The following is a 22,052-nucleotide window of genomic DNA, read 5'->3' on the forward strand; positions in this document are numbered from 1 at the left end:
CAGCGGTGGCAGCAGCTCAGGTCTTACCCTTCCTGTTCTAGTACTCTAGGAAAAAGACTGGTGCATTGTCACACTTTTGATTTTCTGAGTCACACATGAAGGAGCTCAGTCTGATAAGAGAGTCTACAGTTTTGTCATGTTACCCTTCGGTCATAAAGAGTCGGCAGCAACAAGAGCCGGGTTCATTATCTTGGGGTCCCTTTTCATCTGTCTCACGTAGAACCAACTCAAGCCCCCACCCAGTAGCCTGGGAAATTCACACACCCCTGGGCGCCTCGGAAAGGCCATGCTTCCTCGCTCGCAAGCAGAGTCTGAGTGGAAAAAATAAGCTTTTAATGAAAGAGTCAGAAAAGCCATACGGCATAACCTGGTGAAAATACCACACCCAGAGTTCATAACCAACCCTCAAGTGACTGTCCCAGCTCAAGTAGATGGAGCAGCGCCCTTTGCCTCTCAGGCTCAGCAGTCCTACACTGTAAACAGCCAGTCCACACACCCAAACTTTCTCCCTACCCACTTCAAATGTCCCACTCACAACTCTGCGCAGTGCGGGCAGGCCCTGACACATCGCTTTAGCTGTGCCTACACCAGCCCCTTCCTAAAACCAAAGCGGAAGACGGTGCTTTTGAAGACAAGGGGGGGGTCCTTTCGCTAGGCCCCCGTCTACACAGCGGTGCATGATATGAAAGTGGCACTTTTCAACTTCCATGTCCACCATTATGCTAATGATGCACTGCATATTCATGGCAGCAGCTCAGTAGCATCTTCCAGCCTCGCTCATCACCACACCCCTACCGAAAGGAAGAGTCGAGTGTTCGAAGTAGCCCTGGATGCATCCCCTGGCTGAACCAGGGGAAATGCAAACTTTGGGTACACCTGAAGGCACAGCAGGTGGGTTTGGCCATTCCTGTGCACATAACCCTGAGGCTTGTGGCTGGGACAGAGGAAACACAAGCCACCAGGAAGGTCAAAGGGAGCTTCATCTTTCCCAGGTTTCTGCTCCTCACCTCTGGGGTCACCTTTCTACAAGCAGAGCTCTGAGAAAAGCACTGAATGACCCGCCCCAGCTGGGGTTGGCTGCAGAGGGACTTTCCTGCCTGCAAACTCCCCAGCACGGCGTGGAGGAAGGCTTCTGAAGGCTTTGTATGTCTGTGACCTGCCTTGTAACACCTCCTGTCCTGTTCCTTTGTTTTGTCTTGGTCATAAACTTTTGTTTCCCACGCTGCAGGGATGGGCGGCAGGGGGCCTATGGGGGTCAGAAGAGCACTGTGTACATGTGAGTGGGGAGTTTAAATCACTTCTCACTGCACCAGAGCCTTCAGCAGGAGAGATACCGCAGTTCCAGGGAGGGCTGCCCCAGGCTTACAAGATCACACCAGCATCAGGACTCCAGGGATCGCTGGGCACACTGCCAAGTTGCAGAGCACCAAACAATTGCCTGAACCCTTCCATCTGGCTGAGCCAAAGACCAGGCTCCACCAGGCGCCAGTCACCCCACTCACTCTCGTGCAGGACAGGAGAGGGAAGCAGCTCAGAGAACTTTAGGGCTGTGCCTCAGTAAGGCAGCCCCAGGAGGTGCCTCTGACCTTGAACTCAGACTGCAGGAAGCAGAGCCGTGAACAACGGCTCCAGCCCTTCCCACCTGCCCCTCACCCTTTGGGGCTGGCTGGCATTGCCCTCTGGACACCTCTCACCCTCAGCTGGCAGCATGGACTGTGTCCTTATTGCTTCTCTGGAGATCCTGTGTCTCCCACTCTCTGCCCGGGGCTTTCTCATCACCTGGCCCCACAAAGCTTCCACCAGACAGACACTGTGTTTTCCAGGCCCATTCCTGTGGCTATGGGCTTAGAACCACAGAATCCTGGGTCTGGAAGGGACCTCAGGAGATCATTGAGTCCAGCCTCCTCCCCAAAGCAGGAGCAACCCCAACTAAATCATCCCAGCCAGGGCTTTGTCAAGCCAGGGCTTAAAAACCTCCAGGGATGGAGATTTCACCACCTCTTCAGGTGACGCATTGCAGTGCTTCACCGCCCTTTTGGGGAAAATAAAAGCAGTACCAGCCCTGTGCTATTACTGCCATGACTTGGATTTGAACCAAGGTTTCTACAGCCACAGTGCAGAGTACTAACCCCTGTACAATCATGGCCAGCCAGGAAAGCTTTCTAGGGAGCTTTTCTTTCTTGGGCATCACTCCACAGTCTGGGACCTGGGCCACTGCTCATGGGAATAAGGGGACCTCGAAAAGGAGCCCCGTCGGGACGCGCCGCGCGGCAGTGAGGTGTGTCAATTTCGAAGCGCCGCAGCTGCCCGCATGCTAATGAAGCGCTGAATATGCATTTCAGCGCTTCATTAGTAAACTTCGAAATGGCCATTTCGAAGTTTGGGGCACGTGTAGACACGGCCATTGTGAGGTAAAAACCGGGGAGGGAAAGGGGATCTTGGGCAAGGCAGTCGGGCAGGTTCTTGAAGCAGTCGGCAAACACACTTGAGGGACCTCAGTTCTGCCCACTCTGTCAGTGTTGCTCCTGCAGTTGTTTCTTCTCGTGGGTTTGGGCTGTTATTTCTGTCAGTCACAGCTGTCAGGGAGATTTTCTGTGGGGCAGCTGCCTCAGCCCCTGGCATGCTGCTACTCAGGGAGGCAGCTCCTGCTATGGGGAGTCTTCTCCATGGGGCAGCTGCCTGTTGGCCAGGACCCCTGCTGTGAGGTGGCTGCTGGGAGGCTTCTCAACCCTTATTTTCAGCACATTCTGCACCAAGAGGGAACACCCATCCTCCACTCCCCTTTGTCTCTGCTGTGTCACCTCCATCTCCGGTGCCTCACTGTCACCTGACATAGGAGACAGGCTGGGCCCAGCAGCAGCCAGAGCAGTGACCACCCCCCAGGGTCAGCATTTCCCCCAGGCACAGACCCCGCTGGCCTCTTAGACACACTGGTCACAGACAGCCCCTGGGCAGTGTCTCACGGCCTGTGCTGCTGTCTTGTCCTGGTTCCAGGATGTGGCTAAAACACAGCCCTCGCTGTGAGCAGGTTTCAAACCTGCACAGGGAAACCCTACTGGATTTCTAGTCCAACACCTTAACCACTCAGCCATCACAGCTGTGAGACCATCTCTGCCCCCAGGCCAGAGACCCTGGTGAATGCTCAGTGGACCGAGGCTGGTGAGGAACACTCCAGACAGCTGGTGCGTTTGCTGCCCTTCCCTTTCCTCAGCCCCGGCCCCGGCAGTGTCCCTGGAAGCTGTGTGCTTGGGGCGGCTGCTCAGGAGAGATGCAGGTGCTGCCTGGCTAATTAGCAGAGCCCCACAGGCAGCAGCCGGTGTTTCTCTTGGAGGTGCACATCTGCCCAGGCCTTGGTGCACAGAGCAAAATGTATTCTACGTCCCCAGGGAACATTCGAGGGAGCTGTGGCCCTGGGGCAGCAGATGGTGGGGGATGGGGATCATTCTGCCCGGTTAAAGTTCCATGTGGCAATCCATGGCCAATGACCACAGCCCTGTATCCCCCAGACGCCCCTTCAGCCCATCTGAGGTGTGCCAGGAGCCCAGCCAGGGGACGCAGACGAGGGCCCCTCCTGGAGTGAGACTGAGTTTAAGGACTTCTGACGCTCTGGGGAATGAGGAGCTGCTGCTCCACATGACTGGCTGGTGCCAGGATGCTGCAGCCTTCAGCCACCTGTTCTCTGGCCTGAGCTCCGAGGGTCACCCCACCTGAGCAGCTGAACTACTGCCATTTTGGCCGTGGCCAGGAGGAGGCTGACGAGGAGGTCCCGCGACTTTGTGGGGCCATGGATAGGGTGTGAGAGGATGAGAAGGTGTGGGGAGAAGTGCAGCCAGAACCTCAAGAGGAGGTTCTGGAGGAGCCGGAAGAGGGGCTGCAGCCTGGCGCACTCGATGTAGATGTGTGCCAGGTTCTCCCTCGTGCCGCAAAAAGTACAGGTGTCCGGGATGGGGGTGAACCGCGCCAGGTACACGCCCGTGCTCACCGCTCCGTGGAGGATTCTCCAGCTGATGTCCCCAGCGGGCCGCGGGACCAAGGTGGAGTAGAGGCCGGCCCACCGGGGCTCCCCACCCTCCGATGACGGCAAGAGGTTCCGCCATTTGTGATCGGGGCGGGACACGAGGGTGGGGAAGTGGAGCGTGTGAAGCACGAGCGCGTACAGAAGGTGTCGAGGCGCGGTTCGGAAGGGGACCGGCTGGAAAGTGTGCAGCCGGCTGAGGTGATGGGGGGGAGGGGGGCGGGCAGGATCGCGAAGCCAGGGGCCCACGAAGAGGTCCGGAGGGCTAGGAGTGGGAGGGGGGCGGGGTGCACCCTCTCGCAGGACCCGGCCGAGGTAACTGTGAGAGGTGGAGGGCAGGGCAGCCTTCACCTCCTGGAGTACGAGACGGGAGGAGCGTAGGTCGGAGAGCCCCATGCGCCGGGCGAGCGCCGGGGCCTCCATCCAGTCCCCCCGCTCGTAGTCCAGGAGGTCTCCGACCCTGGTGATTCCACCTAGGACCAGCCTCCGGCGCACCGTGCGAGACTCCGCCGCCTGCACACGAAGGTGGGGGTTGTGTAGCAGGGGCTCCGCGAGGAGATCTTCTCCCACAGTGGCCCCTAAGGACCTGGAGGCTGCGAGCAGCCGCCAAGTGCGGAGGAGGTCCTGGTAGAAGGCCGGCAGCTCCGAGAGGCCTCGCGGACGGTCTCTGCAGGATAAATAGAGGAGCTGCCGGTCGCATCGGAGCCCTCGGTAACGGCGGAGGAAAGCGTGCGCCAGCGTGCTCCACGCCGGACTATCTGCACTGTTGGTGTTGAGAATCCTCTGCAGGGCCCGGAGGCGGAAGACATGGACCTGAGTGCGCATGCAGGTCAGGCCCTGTCCCCCCTCCTCCGGGGGGAGATGGAGTACCCCTGCAGGGACCCAGTGCAGTCCTGGCCAGAAGAACTCCAGGATTAACCTCTGGAGCTGGTCCAGGAACCCGGGGGGTGGGACCAGGGAGCTGAGGCGGTGCCAGAGCATGGACAGGACTAGTTGGTTCAACACCAGCGCTCTCCCTCGGAGGGAGAGACACTGGAGTAGCCCTGTCCACCTCTGCAACCGCTCAGCGACCCTGCTCTCTAGGCCTTGCCAGTTTTCCGGCGGAGAGGGATGCGTGGCGGAGAGAAAGACGCCTAGATAGAGCAGCGGACCCGCGCTCCACTGGATGGCCTGAAGCGCGGGTGGGAGGCGGCTCGTCTGCCATCCGGTCCCGACCACCAGGCCAGAGCTCTTGACCCAGTTGACCCGGGCGGAGGAGGCTGCCGAGTAGATAGCTTGGCAGGCCTCCAGACGCGCCAGGTCTCCCGGGTCCTGGACCACGAGGAGCACGTCATCGGCGTACGCCGACAGGACTAGCTGCAGCCCTGCCTCTGGAAGCGCCAACCCCGTCAACCTTCGCTGAAGGAGGCAGAGGAAGGGCTCGATGGCCAGAGCGTACAGCTGTCCTGAGAGCGGGCAGCCTTGTCGTACTCCCCGTCCGAAGCTGACCGGAGCGGTCAGGGTCCAGTTGAGCTTGACCATGCACTCCGAGGCAGCGTACAGCACCCCGAGAAACCCGACGAAGCAGGGTCCGAAGCCGAAGGCCTGCAGGGTGCCCAGGAGATACCCGTGGTCCACCCTGTCGAACGCCTTCTCCTGGTCCAGGGACAGGAGGGCGAACGACAGGCCGTCCCTACACCCAAGCTCTAAGAGATCCCGGACCAGGGACAAATTATGCAGGATGGTGCGGCCCGGGACGGTGTAGGTCTGGTCGGGGTGGACCACGTCCTGCAGCACGGACCCCAAGCGACGGGAGATGGCTTTGGCAATGATCTTGTAGTCCGTGCTGAGGAGCGAGATGGGACACCAGTTCTTGAGGTCGCGGGGGTCCCCCTTCTTGGGTAGCAGGCTGAGGACTGCACGCCTGCACGAGAGGGGGAGCACCCCGCCTTGCAGGGCCTCGGCCCAGACGCCGAGCAGGTCTGGGCCGAGGACGTCCCAAAACACGCGGTAAAACTCCACGGTCAGCCCGTCCATGCCCGGGGCTTTATTGGTGGGCATGAGACGGAGGGCTTCCGAGAGCTCGGCCAGAGTGAGAGGAAGCTCCAGCTGGTCCCGGTCGCCCGTGCTGACCGACGGGAGTTGGTCCCAGAGCACCCTGCGGGCGTCGGCGTCGGTCAGATCCGGGGAGAAAAGGGCGGCGTAGAAGGCGCGAGCCCTCTCGCGCATCTCCACCGGATCCGTAAGAGGGGTGCCATCCTCCGCCAGAAGGCAGGGGATATGTTTTTGGGAGCCCCTCTTTTTCTCCAGGGCGTAGAAGAAGCGGGAGCCGCGGTCCATCTCCCGGAGGAGTTGGATTCGCGACCTCACCAAGGCCCCCTGTGCCCGATGGGCGTCGAGGGTCCTGAGCTCGTCCCGCTTCTCCTGGTATGTGCCGCAGAGGGATGGATCTCCGGGGCTGGCGGCTAGACGCCTCTCCAGCTCAAGGACCTCCCGTTCCAGCTGCCCTATCAACGCATCCCGCCGCCGGCTGGCCCCCCGAGTATAGTCGCGGCAGAAGAGCCGCGCGCGCACCTTTCCCAGGTCCCACCACCGCCGTGCTGAGGGAAAGGCACGCCGCTGCTTGCGCCAGGCCAGCCAGAACTCCCGGAAGGACACCACGAAGCCCACGTCCTCCAGCAGGCTGTTGTTAAAATGCCAGTAGGCCGACCCCCGCTTCCCCGGCGAGAGGGAAGCCTTCACGGCCACCAGATGGTGGTCCGAGAAGGGGGCCGGCCGTACGCTGGAGGCGTGGGCCTGGGAGAGATGGTGCCGCGAGATGTAAATGCGGTCCAACCGGGAGTGTACAGATTTATGGCCCACCACCCGGACGTAGGTGAAACCGGCGTCCTCGTCCGGGTGGTGGCTGCGCCAGACGTGCACCAGGGAGCGACGGTTAATGAGCTCCCTGAGGACGTCTGCAGCGGCCTGGCACTTCTCGGTCCCCGTGCGGTCCCGCTCCTCGAGGGTGCAGTTGAAATCCCCGCCGAGGACCAGGCACTCGCGAGGATCGATGGTGTCGAGGAAGGCCGCCGCCTGCCGGAAGAAGGGGGTTCTCTCCGGGCCGAGTGTCGGGGCGTAGATGTTGACAAGGTGAAGAGGCAGCCCCTCCACCCGCACCCGGAGATACAGCAGGCGGCCCGGCACGACCTCGACGCTCCCCAGCACCTCGGGCTGCAGGTCTGGGGAGAACAGGGTCGCTACCCCGGCCCGGTGGGCCGAGAGATGACTAAAGTGGACCCCGTCTCCCCACTCCAGCCGCCACTTGGCTTCGGCGGCCGGAGTAGTGTGGGTCTCCTGTAGAAAGGTGACCGAGTACCCGCCCTCTCGGAGGAAAGAGAGCACTCGGCACCTGCGGAGACCCGACCCGCAGCCCCTGACGTTTAGTGTGGCAAAGATGAACGGCGCCATTTGGAGGCCTGGGGAGGATCCTCGCCAGAGGGAGCGCCGGCGGTTCCTGTGGGGCCATGCAGCAAGCCGTGAGCCACGCCAAAGGTGACGAGGGCGTCACGGAAGCCACGGGCCCGTTGGTAGACCGCGGCGTCCCTCTTCCCGGTCCCCTTGCCCTCCCTCAGAAGGGCCCTCGCGGACTCCAGGGCAGAATGAAAGTCTCCCCAGCGCTGGAGGGCGAGAGTAACCTTGTTCTTGGAGCCGCGAACGTCCTCCAAGAACTGGCGCATCTCGCCCGCCAGCGCGTGGGTTGCCGAGGTCTCGGGGTCTTGAGAACCCGTCGGCCTTGCGTTCTCTTGGGCCCCCTGGCCAGAGAAGAGGTTGGGGGAGGGACTGGGGCCTGAGTTTGGGAGGGATGAGGGCGGTGGAGGGAGAGCAGCCCCGGAAGTGCTGGGAGAGGGCAGTGCAAGAGGGGCCTCCTGAGGGGTTACAACCTCGGGGGCAGGTATGAGCGGGCAGGGGTAAAAAGGAGGGGGAGGGATGGGGGCAGGGGGGGTAGAGATCAGTGGGGGAAGAGAGGGGTCATGGGGGGGAGGGAAAGGAGGGAGTGAGGGGGGAGGAGGAAGGGGAGGGTTTAGAGTGGGGGGGATTGCGGGTTCTGGAGCGGGGCATTGGCCGGGAAGGGGTATGGCGGGGGTGGCAAGCAGTGAGGCCAAGGTGGGAGCAAGGGCGGAAATACGGGCCAAGGAGGTCTCCGGGAGGGGGGCTTCCTCAGGCAATGGCAGGGTAGAGGTTGAGGTGCCGGCACTCTCAGCGGGAGGCGCCGGCAGGTCGGGGGAGAGGGTATCGGGGTGTTCAGTTGCGGGGACGAAGGGGGGGGCAAGGGGAGCCCTAATTCCCCTGGGGCGTCCGGGGGCTCGCCGACCTCTGCCGGGGGGTCGTCCCTAGTTGAGGGAGGGGTTGCCCCTTGGGACAGCTCAGGGCAGAAAGAGGTGGCAACTGAGGGATCGCTGGTGGGAGGGGTGGGGGAAAGTGGGAGGGGTGAGGGAGAGTCCATAGGTGGCCCACAGGCCTCTAATAGCAGGCCTTCCATGTCCAGGGCCACCGGGGTGAGGCCCAGGGCCTCGACCTCCTGCGAGAGGAGGGCGAGGCCGGGAGCCACCTCTTCCGGGCGCTCCATTACAGCCGCCTGGGTAGCGGCCGGAGGGGTGTCGGAGGAGGGCGCGGGCACAGGGAGGGCCGTCTCGGCCTCTTTTGGCTCTGGCTCCGGGGCCGAGGGGGTGTTAATCTCCTCGGCCGCCGCGGCGGCAACCTCCGTCGCCCCCGGCAGATGGTTGGTAGCCGGGGGTTCGGCGGGTGGAGCGGGGCTGGCGGATCTCTTGGGTGCCTTGCGCGGCACCTCTACCCCGTCCTCCGGCGGGGTGGGGTGCCGGACGCGCGCACCCCCTTTTTTCCTTTTCCCCCCCACCAATACCCAGCCCTCCGAGGAGGCGGGCTGGGCAGTAGAGGAGGAGGGGCCAGGGGATAGGGCCAACAAGGAGGGAGGGGGTGGGGGTGGGCCAGCGAGGGAGAGGGGCGACCCGCCCTGGGGTGGGCCCTCTTTTGGTCCTGCTGCCGGCCCTGCCTCCCTCTCCTCCACGGGCCCGGCTTTTGCGCCCGCTCGGGCGCCGGCGCCCGCTTCTTCTCTCCCAGCACCATGCTGCCGGGCGCCCTCCGACGCCCGAGCGGCGATGGATCCGTCCGGGCCTAAAAGAGGAGGGGCGGTCCCAGGGCCTGTCGCGGTCGGGGCGCCGCCGGTCTCGTGGCTGACGCCCCCCGGGTTGGAGGAGGTCCCGGGCTCCTCTCCTTCGTGCCGGGCCAGGGGGCAATCCCTCCGGACATGCCCCGCCGCCCGGCACCCGAAGCACCGGGCCTCCCCCACGGTGTAGAAGACCCGGTACTGGGCCCCTTGATAGGGCACCAGTATAGTCCCCTCCTGGGCCACCCCGCCCTGTGCTGCCGCCGGCGGCAGTTGGACTTGGGCCTGCCGGCGGAATGAGAGCACGTGCCGGAGGGCGGGGTCTTTGCAGCCTAGGGGGAGGGGACTCAGGACCGTCAAAGGCCGGCCCAGGGCGGTGAGGAAAGGCAGAAGGGCGGCGTTGGGAAGGAAGGGCGGGACGGACGAGAACACCACCCGCACGCCCAGGTCTTCCAGCGGCTCCAGGGGCAGGTGCACATCCCCAACCGCCAGGCCCCTCTCCACCGCCTCCTGGGCGGCGGCCTCCGAAGCCAGGAAGAAGACGATCTTCCCGAACATCCGGGAGGCCGCCACCACGGCCGCGGGCCCCACCACCCGTGCCAACGCCCGCACATAGGTCTCCACGTGGGGCGAGGCAGCCACCAGGAGGCAGCGGACCCCGTGCCTCCTGGTGAGCGCGGGGAAGGGGCCGCGACCGTTGGGGATGGTAGTCCTGGCGGAGGCGGAAGGAGCAGGGTGCGGGGCGGCGGCCGCTGCCTGGGCATACAACCTGGGGGCCGAGATGTCGGGGCCCCCAGGGGTGGTGGAGGGAGCAGGGGGAGGGGGAGAAGGGGAGGCTGCGGCGAGTGCTTGGGCAGCCGGGGGGAGAGTCCCCGCCACGGGGGGTTTAGCCTTCCGGGCGGGGCTCTTGCCCTTCCTTTTCCCCTGGCCCTTCCTGCCCTTTTGGGGGGGGGGTTCGGGGCCAGGTTGCTGGAGGACGCCGCGGTGGAGGTGGTGGGAGCCCCGGAGCCTGTGCTCGCGCCCTCAGCCGACATGGCGGCAGAGTCTTGGGCGGCCCTGGATGAGTGGGCCGCCGTTTCGGGGGTGGGAGGGGTGACAGTGGAAGACGAGGGGAGGAGGGTGTCACCGGATGACCCTCCGGCGGGTGTGGGGGTCATGGTGGTGGGTTTGTAAGATGGGGGAAGTTTGTTGGGCGCGGGGCCTTTAAGAGAGAGCGGGGGAGGGGAGGAGAGTGGAGGGGAAGGAAGGGTGGAGGCGTGGCTGCCCCTCCCCCACAGGCTGGGCTGAGGACCCAGTCAGGTGGGGGAAGGGCAGAGTGAGGGCAGTGAGGTCAGGGGAAGGTGAGACCTAAGATGGCCGCTGCTCCCAGCACAAGATGGTCAGATGGCTCCTTTTCTGCACTGGGACGTGAGGGAGTAAAGTTTGTGCGTGTGGTGGTGGGGGCTCAGGCGCTTGGGTGAAGTGAAGAATAAAGGGGGGTGGGAGGGGGCGTGGGCACAGCCAACCTGGTGGAAATGGGGGAAGGGGGGGCCCACGTGCGCCTGAGGGTGGGGGGGGCGCCCACAGCAGCTGCTGCAGAGCCCTCAGGAAACCAGGGGGAGAAGGAAGGGGCAGCTGGTTAGAAGGGGGCCTAGGTGGAGGAGGGGCCCCCAGCGGTGGCTGGGTGTGGGTGGGGGGGCAGTAAGGGGGGGGGCTGCAGGGGTGGGGCAGGGGCACACCCTAACACCCCACCCCTGGCTATGCAGCCACCCCTCTGGAGCCCCGGTGGAAAGGAAGGGCTCTGCCCAAACTCACCCCTCCCAGGCCACTCCACAGGAAGAGGCCTGTGGAGGGGGCCCAACCGCTGCTTTCAGAAGCCCCTTACCTTTCCTGGGGGGTGAGGATGCAGCAGCTGCTGGATGAGGAGGTGGGCTGCCCAAGTGGGGGGCAGCAGCAGTTCCCCGGTCTTTGGTAGTGTGGGGAATGTGGCAGAAGGAACGCAAGGTTACTGAAGCTGGGATTTCCTGAGGCTGGGAGGAGTGTGTCTCCCAGAGATCGTTTGCATAAGAATGCAAAGGTGTGCATGTGTGATACCTTTCAGGCAAAGCCTAATGGGGAGCAAGTCAGCCATGAGATTTGGTCTATTGTAAACATGTTGTTGTAAAATCACAATTTAGGCTGACATTCAGTGTGGGAGCTGTGAGATCTCACCAATGCTCTGGGTTGTTGTGGGGGACAGGGCAGTCGCCATAGCTGCATAAGACATTGATGACACAGGGCTCCCTGGTTTAAAGCACTGTAAAGTAAGAAAAGAGGGGGGGTGTGATTGTGATTCAGATTCAGCCAGCTTGGTGAGGGGTTCAAGCCGTGTCTATGCCACATAGATATAAACTGGGCTTGACTAGTCTTCCCCACTTGTTGAAAGACAGAGCAGGATACTAGGGTGTTTATGAAACCCCACAGAAGATATTAAGAGCTGAAGTTACAAAGTAATAGCTAAGGCCATGCAAAGCTGAAATCACAGGGGTCTGTCTCAGGGCAATTCCCGGCACTGTAATAGATAAGGGAGTGACAATGGTGGCTGTAAGGAGAAGTGGTGGATGATGGTGGGCAGCTGGTAGGAGGCCAGTGGTCGGCAGGCAGCAGCAAGATGCTTGGTTCTACTGCATATGGGGATGGGATCTTGGTAAAGGGGTTTGTCTCTTCTTTGCTTAGATACACTGCAGCTGTCACTGTAACCTGGGGTAGGTTATGGTCATTAAACAAGCCATTTCTATCTCAGAGTCTGTGCTTGCAAGGGGGGGAGAACCACCTTACAGGCACCCAGCATGGGGCTGAAATTGTCCCAGGCCACTGGGTGGGGGCTGAAGCTGGTTGGTTGTACCCTTGACAGGAAACCCCCCAGGAGCTGAGCCCGGCCCTTCTGGCAGCACCAGGCATAAATAGAAGGGTTACGTGAGTAAGAGGAAAGGAAGAAGAAAGAGTGTGTTGGTTTGCGGGGGCTGCTGTGCTGGTTTCAGGTTTAAACTGCTGGCTGAGGAGGAGAGTGGGCCAGGCTGGGGGGTGGCTGAGCCAGGGGACAGAGCACACCAGTGGGAAATGGTGGCATGACAACTACTTGCGTTTACTGCAGCTAACTCAGTGCAGTGCCAGGTTTGTGGTGGCTGCTGGTGGGGGGGGGGGTAGTGGAGATTAGGGGGGCCCCTCCCTTAGTAAAACAGTGGCTGGCTGAGTGGGAGGAGAGAGCAGGAGGGTTTCAGCCACAGCCTCCCTCAGAGCAGCTGAGGTGAACACGGCAACCAATTCCCCTTTGGCTTGGTGCATGGGGAGGGCTTTGAACCAGTGGGGGACATGGGCCAATTTCCCGGAGGTTCCTCTGAAGGTGAGATACTCTTGGTGGAGCTCCAGTGAGCCGCATTCACACAGCATGAGGAAAGTCCCACACTCAGGTGTGCCTGTGGATAAAAAAAGGCCCAGTCCTTGAACAGACAGAGATTTACAGCAGCACTCGCTGTACCAGGAGGTCCCACTGAGCTTTCAACTCAGATTGCACAGTTAACAATTCTGAGTGAGTGTTGCCCATTACACCAGGCAACCTGCAACTTAAGCCTTTTCTGGACAGTCTTGGGAGGCCGGCACCATGTACTCCTGGGCTGGCCAGACTGTCACGTTCACACTCCTTCTGAGAGAGGTCAAGTTACTTCTCCATCGTAACAAAACTCTCACCATTTTCCACTGGTGAATAACAAGGTGGTGGAGCATTTGACTGCAGCTGAAGAGGTCCCAAATGTTCCTTTTCACAGGGTTTCCTTAAAGGAAATATATTTTCATCTCCCTCTCCAGTAAGTGGGGGGTTGCACTAGATGTTTGAAATGGATTTAAACACTGCACGTTTCCCTCTGCAAATGTACCAGCCCTGAGCAAACCCAGCCCTCAGCTGCAGTCAGTTCCCAGCCTGCGAGGCTCAGCTTTCTGTTCCATTGCTCGCACAGAGGCACAATATGACATGCACATGCAGGGCCTGCTCACCACGGGCTGTGCTGGGCCGGGGAACCAGAGCCACCACTGGGGGAGTCAGGAGTCTGACAAACAAAGGCCTCATGGTGCAGGACAAGCTCACAGCTCTTTGGCTCCATCACAGCCAGCCAGCAGCAGCGGGGCCTGTCCCAGGCACAGGGACAAGACCGTGGCTCTCAGCAGGCAATATTCACCAGGCTGGGGCAGAGCTGCCAGGAGCCCCAGAAAGGCCCCAAGCCCAGGAGCAGCACAGCCCTACCAGAGAGAAAACTGCAGACGTGACCAATGCAGCAGCAACAGAAAAGGCCCCAGTTCCTGAGCTGCATGTATTGGCCAGAGCCCCTGAAAACAAGACATGAGTGAGCCAGGCAAACAGCAGCCCCACTGCCATGGGTCAGAAGGTGGCGCTGAGACTGCAGGGCTGAGACGAGCCTGCAGTGACGCCTGCCCCCAAAGGCTCATGTCTTAGTTAACCTTGGGGCTTCCAGAGAGGCTACAGTCCTGGTCTGCAAGATGAGGGGTTTCTTACCTGGGACAGCTGCCGGCCATGTCCCCTGCTGCTCTGCTTGGCCGCAAAAAAGAACCAAAAACAAGAACCAAACAGAACAACAAAACATGTGCAGAGCCTGGAACAACTTAGAGTCCTGAGAGTGAACTAAACCAGACGGTGACTGTGGCAGGACATCCGCCCAGCACAGGCTTGTGAAGGAATCACTGCCCAGGCTGCACCTGGAGGAAATGACGAGGAGCACAGAGCGATTGCCAGCGGGAGCAGATGGGGCTGTGAAGGCAGGATGGATGCTAGTAACACAGAGGCTGCTGGGAAATGGCCACCACTTGAAAGGCTGAGGGTTCATAGCCAGTACTGCCAAATGAAGGGGGAGCTGTAGGAAGCAATGCAGGGGAGGAGCAGTGGGAGCTGGGAGGGAAAAGCCAAGAAGTGCTTGGAGTGGGGTCCCTGCTGGGCTGGAACCAGAGGGAGAGTGGGCCTGGGTTCCCCCAACAGCCCCTGTTGGTGTAGTATAGATTGGGCCTGTGGCAGGGAACAAGCGGACTGCCTGGGTCACTGTAGGAGTGACAGAGAATTGAAGGGCCTTTAGCTCAGAAGATGGGAAATGCCAAGTTATCCAAAAGGCAGCTGAGTTGCAAGCTGGGCATTGGTGGCTTCTGCCAGCAAGAGGCGCTGCCACAGTGAAGAGAAGGGGTGTAGTCACTGGCAGGGGCCTCATCTTGGCAGAGCTAATGCCTGGGCTGAGCCATCCAGTTCAATTCAACAACTTCTTCACACTGAGCAAATGAGCTGAGGAAGAATAAGTGCAAGGCCACCAGCTGCCCAGGGAGAGCATGAGGAAAAGGGCTTGTCTGGGATTTGAACCCAGGACCTCTCCCACCCAAAGGGAGAATCATACCCCTAGACCAACAAGCCCCCTGCTGGGGGAGCACCTGGGATATGCTCCAGGACCAGGTTTGAACAAACAGCCAGTGCTCTGAGAAGTTCTGCATCAAACTTCTGATTTCCAAGGTCATTTCCAAGGTGTCTTCACAGGTCTAAATCAAGAAACTAACTTCACATTCTGAACAGGTCACAAACCACTCTGAATGGGAGAAAAATGTCGGGAACAACACAAAGTCAAGGAGAGCAGCAAACACACTCTCTGGGGGCAGCATCAGGGAGCTCAACTCAAGACTTTTTGCTCTCTGAGCAACGCTCGGCCTTGCAAAGCAAACCCGGCTGTGGAGGAAGAACAAACATCACTTCTCACACCCACTGCACCTGACCTCACCTCCCAAACCTTCCCCACACGCCCTCCTGCCTGGAGTGAGACTCACACACTCTGAGCTGGATGGACTGGTGATGCTGGGCTTAGTCCTTCATAGCCCCTTTACCTGCCTGGTCTGTGTGACTCTACCCAGCACAAACTGAGCTCACCCTGGTGCCTTACAGGATCCAAACACCAGCAAAGCTGGGCAGGCCCACGTGTTGGGGCTGGCAGGGAGTCAGGTGTGGGTTCTTGGTATCCTCTGTGCTGCTGGGCCTGGGCTCTCACAGGTTTGCTGAGCTAGATGTGATGGTGCTGTACATGCAACAGGGATGGTTTTGTGAACTGCAAAAGTCTGCAGCTTGCTCGTGTTTTGGCGGATGATCATTCAGAGTCTTTCAAATGTGTCATATTCAGCCGCATGGTGTCTGCACACTGTGTAAATGTGTGTGCAGAGAGGATGTCAGTTACCCTGTGAATTCACAACCAGAGCTATTATCTCCTCTGTTGGCCGGATCTTGCTCTACAATCACCACCGACCTTTCCAATCTCTGCATCTCCGTTATTTGTCTCCAGCTGGTTTTTGTAAAGGAAGAATGGACTTTTCTCATCATTCTCGGGGCGTCAGAGAAATGTGTCCCAGCAGCCAGCTGCAGTCAGCAGCGGGAAGGGCTGGGGTTGATGTCTGGAGGAGGAGAGAGGCAGAGATGGGGCAGGAGATGAAGCAGCTGGAGGGAGGCAGGGAGCGCATGGCAGCAGCCTGCCAAGAGTCACAGGTTCCCAAGAAAAGTACAACTGCAGGGCCCATAGGGTAATGGGCAGCGCTCAGGGTTCTCATTCCCGCAATCTGCGTTGAAATCTCAGTGGGACCTCGAAGTGCTGGGATGGTTGGCTGCAAATCTCTGGCTCTATCATGGTTGTGCTTCTCCATCCACATGCTTGTTAAGAGAGGGGTTTGGGCCTGATGGCGGATGAATGAGGTGGACTGGAGTTCAGTCTCTGATTGGGCTGGTTCACTGACATAGCTGCAATGTGTGGAAGTGCAGGGGAGACCGTGACTGCCTTCAGGCCTCCATAAAGACCCAGTGTGGGGCTCCTCCCCCTCACTAAGGCCACGCCCAAACGAGGATGTGGCCGTCAGGGCATCATCACAAGGGGGTAAAGAAAATGGCCACTCCCTCTGTGGGGCTTGCATTGGAGTAGGAAATAGACCTGGAAGATACTTTTTCCCAGCTGCTGCTGAGAAGCACAGAAGAACCCAGGGATGGCTGTGCTGGTGGAAGGGGAAATACATTCAGGTACAATGACTGGTTGCAGAGTTCAGACGACAACCTGGCTTCCAGCAGGCAGGGGGGATTTGGGGCTCTCTGTGTGTAGCCATGTGCAATGGCACAAGAGAGCACCTTGAACGTCTCCCCTCCCCCTGGAGGGAATGGGAACAGCTCTGACCAGGAGGCTGGATTTGGAAGAGGAAGTCAGGGCCATGAATGAAGTGCAGGGCTGGGATGCGAAACTCAGGACCCCTTCCCCAAATGTACCATCTATCCCCCATCTGACACTGTGTTCTGCTAAAGCTGTCCGGCTGCCTCCAGTGTGAGCTGAGCTCAGGGGCAGTTGGCTCCCTCACTCAGTGCATCCCAAGGCCAAATCAGGGCAGGGCTGGGTGCGGTGCTGTGTCTGAGGCCCTGTTCCCCATTAGCTGTGGGCTTCTTCAACTGCTCAGGAGAGATTCCAATGTCACTCAGCTGATTAGCAGAGTGCTCACCACTGAGGCTTTTGTTTCTGTTGGTGGTGCTCACTGGTGCATAGTTCAGAGCATATAAAATTTATTCCACACACGGATGGAAAAGGCTGGAGGGAACATTGCTTGTGGGCGTCCAGCCAGGCCAAGGGAGGGCTGTTCATTGTGTGTTGGACCTCACTGGGAGTTTGGGGAAGTCCAGCTGGGGCTACTGAGCTGGGTGTGCGGCTGGGTTTGTTGGGTTACGTCACAGTGGTTTTCTCTTCTGAGGTGTGGTGCTTTTTGTGAGGGTAACTCTTATCCCCATGACACACCTCATGCAGGAGCCGTTGCTCTTTGTGCCAACACATGTGGCTGGGATCCAGGACTCAGGACCCTTTCCCCAAATGTACATATTCCCCTCCCACCACACACATCTGACACTGTTCCACTTCAGACTCTGGTGCCTTCACTTTCCCTGGCTGGTGCCTCAGACGGCTTGCACATGTGGGGGTTAGCTCAAGCGGTACCTCCTCCCCTTTCAGGTGAGGTGAGAGTCAGTTCCATGTCCATATTCTCCCACTGCTGGTTTTCCTTTCCCAGGAGCCCAGTGTTGTCAGCTTGCAAATGTCTCTCTCTTCTGCAACGTTGGCCGCCCTCTTACTAAAATCAGCCACGACAAACTTGTTCAACCTAATTTTGTAGTGCAGACAGAGTCAGAGGCATTTGAACCAGGCTGAATGGGATTTCTAGGGTGCCACATGAGTCTCTGCTGAAGTGTGGCTGTGTGTGTTTGGCTTAGGTACTGGATTCCTGTCTCTATGACTTCCTCGCTTCCTGGAGAGGGAATCCTTGAAGCCAGAAGACCTGGCAAGGAAATGAGAAGCAGAGAAAGCCAATGGAGCTGCTGTGGAGGGCTGGTGCCCTTGGGAGAGTGATCCTGCTGCTCCTTCCTGTGTAAGGAGAGCTGTGCAGTGTGGGCTTAGGGCAGGTAGCTCTGAGCTTTGGGAGGCTGGGTCCAGGGATGTCCAGCCCTCACCTGCTCTGCTTTCTTCCTCATTGGTTTTTTTCCTTTCATGAAACTTTAACACTTGAAGGATAGTGGGGAATAGTAGCCAAAAAGAGCTCCCGTCACTTGGGCGCTTGATTGCCACTTATTTAACAAATCTGAGCAGAGGAGAATTCCAACCCTCAGACTGCGTCTGCATTAGCAAGTTCTTTCGAAAGATGTTTTGAAAGAAGGGGGCTCTTTTGAAAGAGCCCATGGATCGTCTGCACTCTGAAACCATTCTTTTGGAAGTCAATGGAAAGAATGCAGTGCTCCTTTTGAAATCAGTCTTCCTTCCTGTTCCAGGAAGAGCACCTCCGGGGACGCGCTTCTACACAGCGTTTGGAGTCCGGAAGAACGGTCTTCCAGACTCCAAATCACTTGGCCGTATACTAATGAGGCATGGGGAATTTACATCCATGTCTCATTAGCATATTTCAGGCTGTGTATTACCATGCCACTTTCGAAGAAAGTGGTCTGTGTAGAAACGGCCTTTGAAGGGCCTTTCTTTGGAAGAACAGTTTTCATTTAGGATCCCTGGGGCGTTCTTTCGAAAGAGCGGGAGCTGGGTGGATGCTCTCTTTTGGAAGAGCAGATCACGCTTTTGATTCTCTTCTTTGTGTGTGGACACACTCTTTGAAAGAAGCTCTTTCGGAAGAGATCTTCTGGAAGGGCTTCTTTCACAAGATCCCTGTAGGGTAAACAGAGCCTCAGTGTGGCAAACTGGCAGCTCCTCCTTCATCCATTTATTTTCAGCTAAGGATAAAGTACCTCCCAGCATTAGCTCATATCAGGGTGATCATGGGTGAAAGCCAGCTGTGCTGGAGAATGGCTCTTTGGTGTTGAATGGGTTGTGCTGCAGATGAGGACAGAGAGAGTTAAATCTGCCTGACTCATAAAAAGATTAAGCAAAGCTAGTATTGAGAGAGCTTTACTTTCAGGCCCATGAAGATGGCCAACTGGTGACAAGCCTGAGCCTCAAGACATTTCCCCCCCACCCCCACTTGGCTGTTCTGGTCTCCCCAAGGAAGCATGGGTTCAAATCCCATTCATGCCATCAGTTTCATTTTCTGCATGCCAAACTGGCCTCCAGAGGCTCCTGGAAAGAACTGATCTATCAGCCCACTTCCACTTGCTGGACTCTTCTAACCTTGCACCAAGCCTTGCTCTGGATTTCTGTTAGAGCAGTACCAAGACAGGCATAACTCAGACATGAACTTCATGGGGAAGTGATGCTGAACCTGCAGTGTCAGGATGACACTTGGAAGTTGCTGAAGGGGAGAATTGGCCTAGTGAAGTGGTGCGTGTACACAGCAGCCCTTCCTTAGTAATCTCCCCTGGCCCTGATTACCGTGTCCCCTTTTTTGTTAGGGGCAAGTGTAGACAAGCCCCTTGAGGCACCAGCCAGGCAAAGTGATGGCTCTAGAGTCTTGTCACATGGGTGTGTTGGGAGGAATGTGTCGATTTGGGAAAGGGTCCTGAGTCCTGATCCCAGCCACATGCCTTGGCACAAGGAGCAATGGCCCCTGCATGAGGTGTGCCAGAGAGATCAGTGTTACCGCCTCAAAAAGCACCACAATGTTGAAGCAAAAGACTTCTCTGTGTGTAGGCGGCTAACGTTCAGCTTTATTGAATTCAACAAGGCAACAGATGAGCCAAACTGGACACCAGTAAAGCCAGGTCCAGCAAGGCTGCTTGATGCAGCTAACTCCAGTATTTTATACCCTCACACAAACAAGTCCAGAGCCAGAAGGAATTAGTGAGAGAAACCAATTCTTTTCAGAGAGAAAACTGTTATCAGGCAGGAGGAGCAGGTACTAGGGAGTAAGAGCCCCAAATCCAGAGTTCATTAACGCATTGCACTCAGCTCACCCTCCCTGCCGTTCCCAAATAGGCCAGGAAAAGCTCAAGCTCTTGTGTACGTGCAGAACTAAGAAACAAGAAACGGTGTCTATCTGAGATGGCTTCCACAACACCGCAGAAAAGAAAACCACTGTGACGTAACCCAACAAACCCAGCCGCACACCCAGCTCAGCCGCCCCAGCTGGCCTTCCCCAAACTCCCAGCGAGGCCCAGCACACAACCAACTGCCCTGCCTTGGCCTGGCTGGGCACCCACAGATGATGTTCTCTCCAGCCTCTTCCAACCATGTGTGGAACAAATTTTATATGCTCTGAACTATGCACCAATGTGCACCACCAATGGAAACAAAAGCCTCAGTGGTGAGCGCTCTGCTAATGAGCTGGGCAGCACTCGAGTCTCTCCGAGCAGTCACACAAGGGCACAGCTGATAGGGAACCCAGCCACAGACACAGCACCACACCCAGCCCTGCCCTGCCCTGGTTTGCCTCACTGCAGGGCACAAGGGCTCAGCTCCCTGGGGTGCACTGAGTGAGGGAGCTGACTGGTGGGAGGGGTCCGATGCCCTCTCAGCTGCAGGGCAGGTCACCCACATGCCCCTGAGCTCAGCCCATGCTGGAGGCAGCCGGACAGCTGAAGCAGAACACAGTGTCCGATGGGGAGTAGATACGTGTATTTGGGGAAGGGGTCCTGAGTGCTGCATCCCAGCCAAGTGCTTCAGCCATGGCCCTGACGTCCTCTTCCAGACCCAGCCTCCAGGGCAGAGCTGTTCCCGTTCCCTCCAGGGGGAGGGGAGATGTTCAAGGTGCTCTCCTGTGCCATTGCACATGGCTGAGCACAGAGCGCCCCAGATCCCCCGTGTGCTGGGAGCCAGGCTGCTGGGTGAATTCTGTGGTGCTGAGGACGTCAGGCCGGGGCCCTGTGGTTATTTTCCAGTGTCTCTGGCTTAACACCAGGTACCACATTTCAGCTGTGATGGTTGAGCGATGAGGGTGTTGGACTAGACCCCCAATAGGGTTTCCCTGGGCAGGTTCCAATCCTGCTCACAGTGAGGCCTGTGTTCGCCACACTCCTACCCTGGCAGTGCAGGCAGGCGCTCTGAGCACAGCCTGAGCTCGCCACACAAAGGTGCCTGTGCCTGGGGCAAACGCTGAGGCTGTGATGCAGTTGCTGCTCCAGACACGCACTGGCTGCTGCTGTTTGGGGGAGCTCAGAGCAAAGCTCCAGGCAAGTCGGTGCCCCCCTCATGCCCCACTGCGCTCTGCCCCTGAAACGGTGTCCTGCTCTGCTCTGTCTCTGCCCACCCTCTACCTCATCGCCAGGCCCTGCCGCTCTCTGCCTCTTCCTGTCCCTGCCCCACCTCCTCCCCTCCGGCCACCTCCTGCTCCCTGCAGGCAGGAAATAGTGACAGGTGCCTTTCTCCATGGCCCTGGTAGCTCCATGGACAGGACAGGGCTGGGGGAGCCAGAAATGGGGCAGTGGAGCCTTAGGGGATGAGCCAGAGAGTCACTCAGAGTCCTGTCTCGATTCACACAGCGCCCTTATAGAGCATCCGATCTGTGCGTCCCTGGCACTGTGTGTGTCACTGCCGTGTGCAGGAGTCCAGCCTGGGGCTCCTTGTGCTCGGGGCTGTACAGACACAGACAGAAAAGCCGTCCCTGCAGCCGACAGCTTCCAGGCCCAGCTGAGTGACTGCAGCTGCAAACAGACAGGCAGACGGGGAGCAAGGGAAGAAGCAGACAGCCCTGCCCAGCAGTGCAGGCGGGGATCTCCCAGCACCCGCAGCCTCTCTGCCGTACCGCTTGCTGGAGGACCGTGGTGCAGACGGGTTTGAAGGAGGCGGCTGGGAGCTTTGTGGATCTCTGTGGAAAGCTGGTCCCAGGTGGGAGGGCCTGCGAGGGAGAGAGCAGGAAACGTGTGTGTGGTTGGTCCAAGAGGCGATGGAGGCTGGGGTGAGGCTGACAGGAGGTGGGACCTGAATGGGGGTAGCAGTTGTGCAGGGCGGTCGCTCATGAAGGGCCAGGTGAGTGCGGAGCTGCAGCCTGTGTTTGAGGAGGTGAGAAGTGGGAGTCAGCGGAGGCTGCAAGGACAGGGGAGCTGTGTGAGCAGCAGGCCAGGAGAATGGCCATTTTGCAAATGCTGCGCTAACGGAGCAGCTGCAAAGGAGCAGAGAGTGTCGGGGGAGACACAAGAGCTGCAAACCCTGCCCAGGGCCGGCCACAGCCCCTGTCTGTACCCGTCCAGCAGAGACACATGGACAGAGCTGGTGCACGACCCAGCCCCAGAGCAGAGCCTGCCCGTGTCCGGACTGTGCAGGTCCCAGGGCAGGGCACTACAGCTGGGTTTGTTCTAAGCAGAAGCAGGGGAAGAGGGAGCTTCGATCCGGGCTGTGCCCAAGGTCCATACATCAGGGTTTTCCTTCCACTGCACAGAGGCTGTGGGTGAAGTGGGTTCAGTGGTGACTGGGGAAGTGTTGAAACAGCTCCCCCTCTGCCCCACGCCCTGCC

General features: G+C 59.0%; 1 long non-coding RNA gene and 2 other non-coding genes across 3 annotated transcripts in view; all 3 read right to left on the reverse strand.

Annotated features, from left to right (window-relative positions):
- LOC142003801 (uncharacterized) overlaps window positions 1-11,143 on the reverse strand; it is a 35,027-nt gene extending 23,884 nt beyond the window's left edge. The window contains exon 1 of the long non-coding RNA XR_012642885.1: window positions 11,026-11,143. This is a non-coding gene — a long non-coding RNA (uncharacterized LOC142003801). The remainder of the gene's footprint in view (window positions 1-11,025) is intronic.
- TRNAS-AGA (transfer RNA serine (anticodon AGA)) lies at window positions 3,017-3,098 on the reverse strand. The gene has a single exon. It is a non-coding gene; the product is annotated as a tRNA-Ser (tRNA).
- A 3,368-nt stretch (window positions 11,144-14,511) lies between the features above and the next one.
- Window positions 14,512-14,583, reverse strand: TRNAP-UGG (transfer RNA proline (anticodon UGG)). Its single transcript has one exon. It is a non-coding gene; the product is annotated as a tRNA-Pro (tRNA).
- Between the last annotated feature and the right edge of the window lie 7,469 nt (window positions 14,584-22,052).

Source organism: Carettochelys insculpta, chromosome 30 (assembly GCF_033958435.1).
Source record: "Carettochelys insculpta isolate YL-2023 chromosome 30, ASM3395843v1, whole genome shotgun sequence".
Lineage (NCBI taxonomy): Eukaryota > Metazoa > Chordata > Testudines > Carettochelyidae > Carettochelys > Carettochelys insculpta.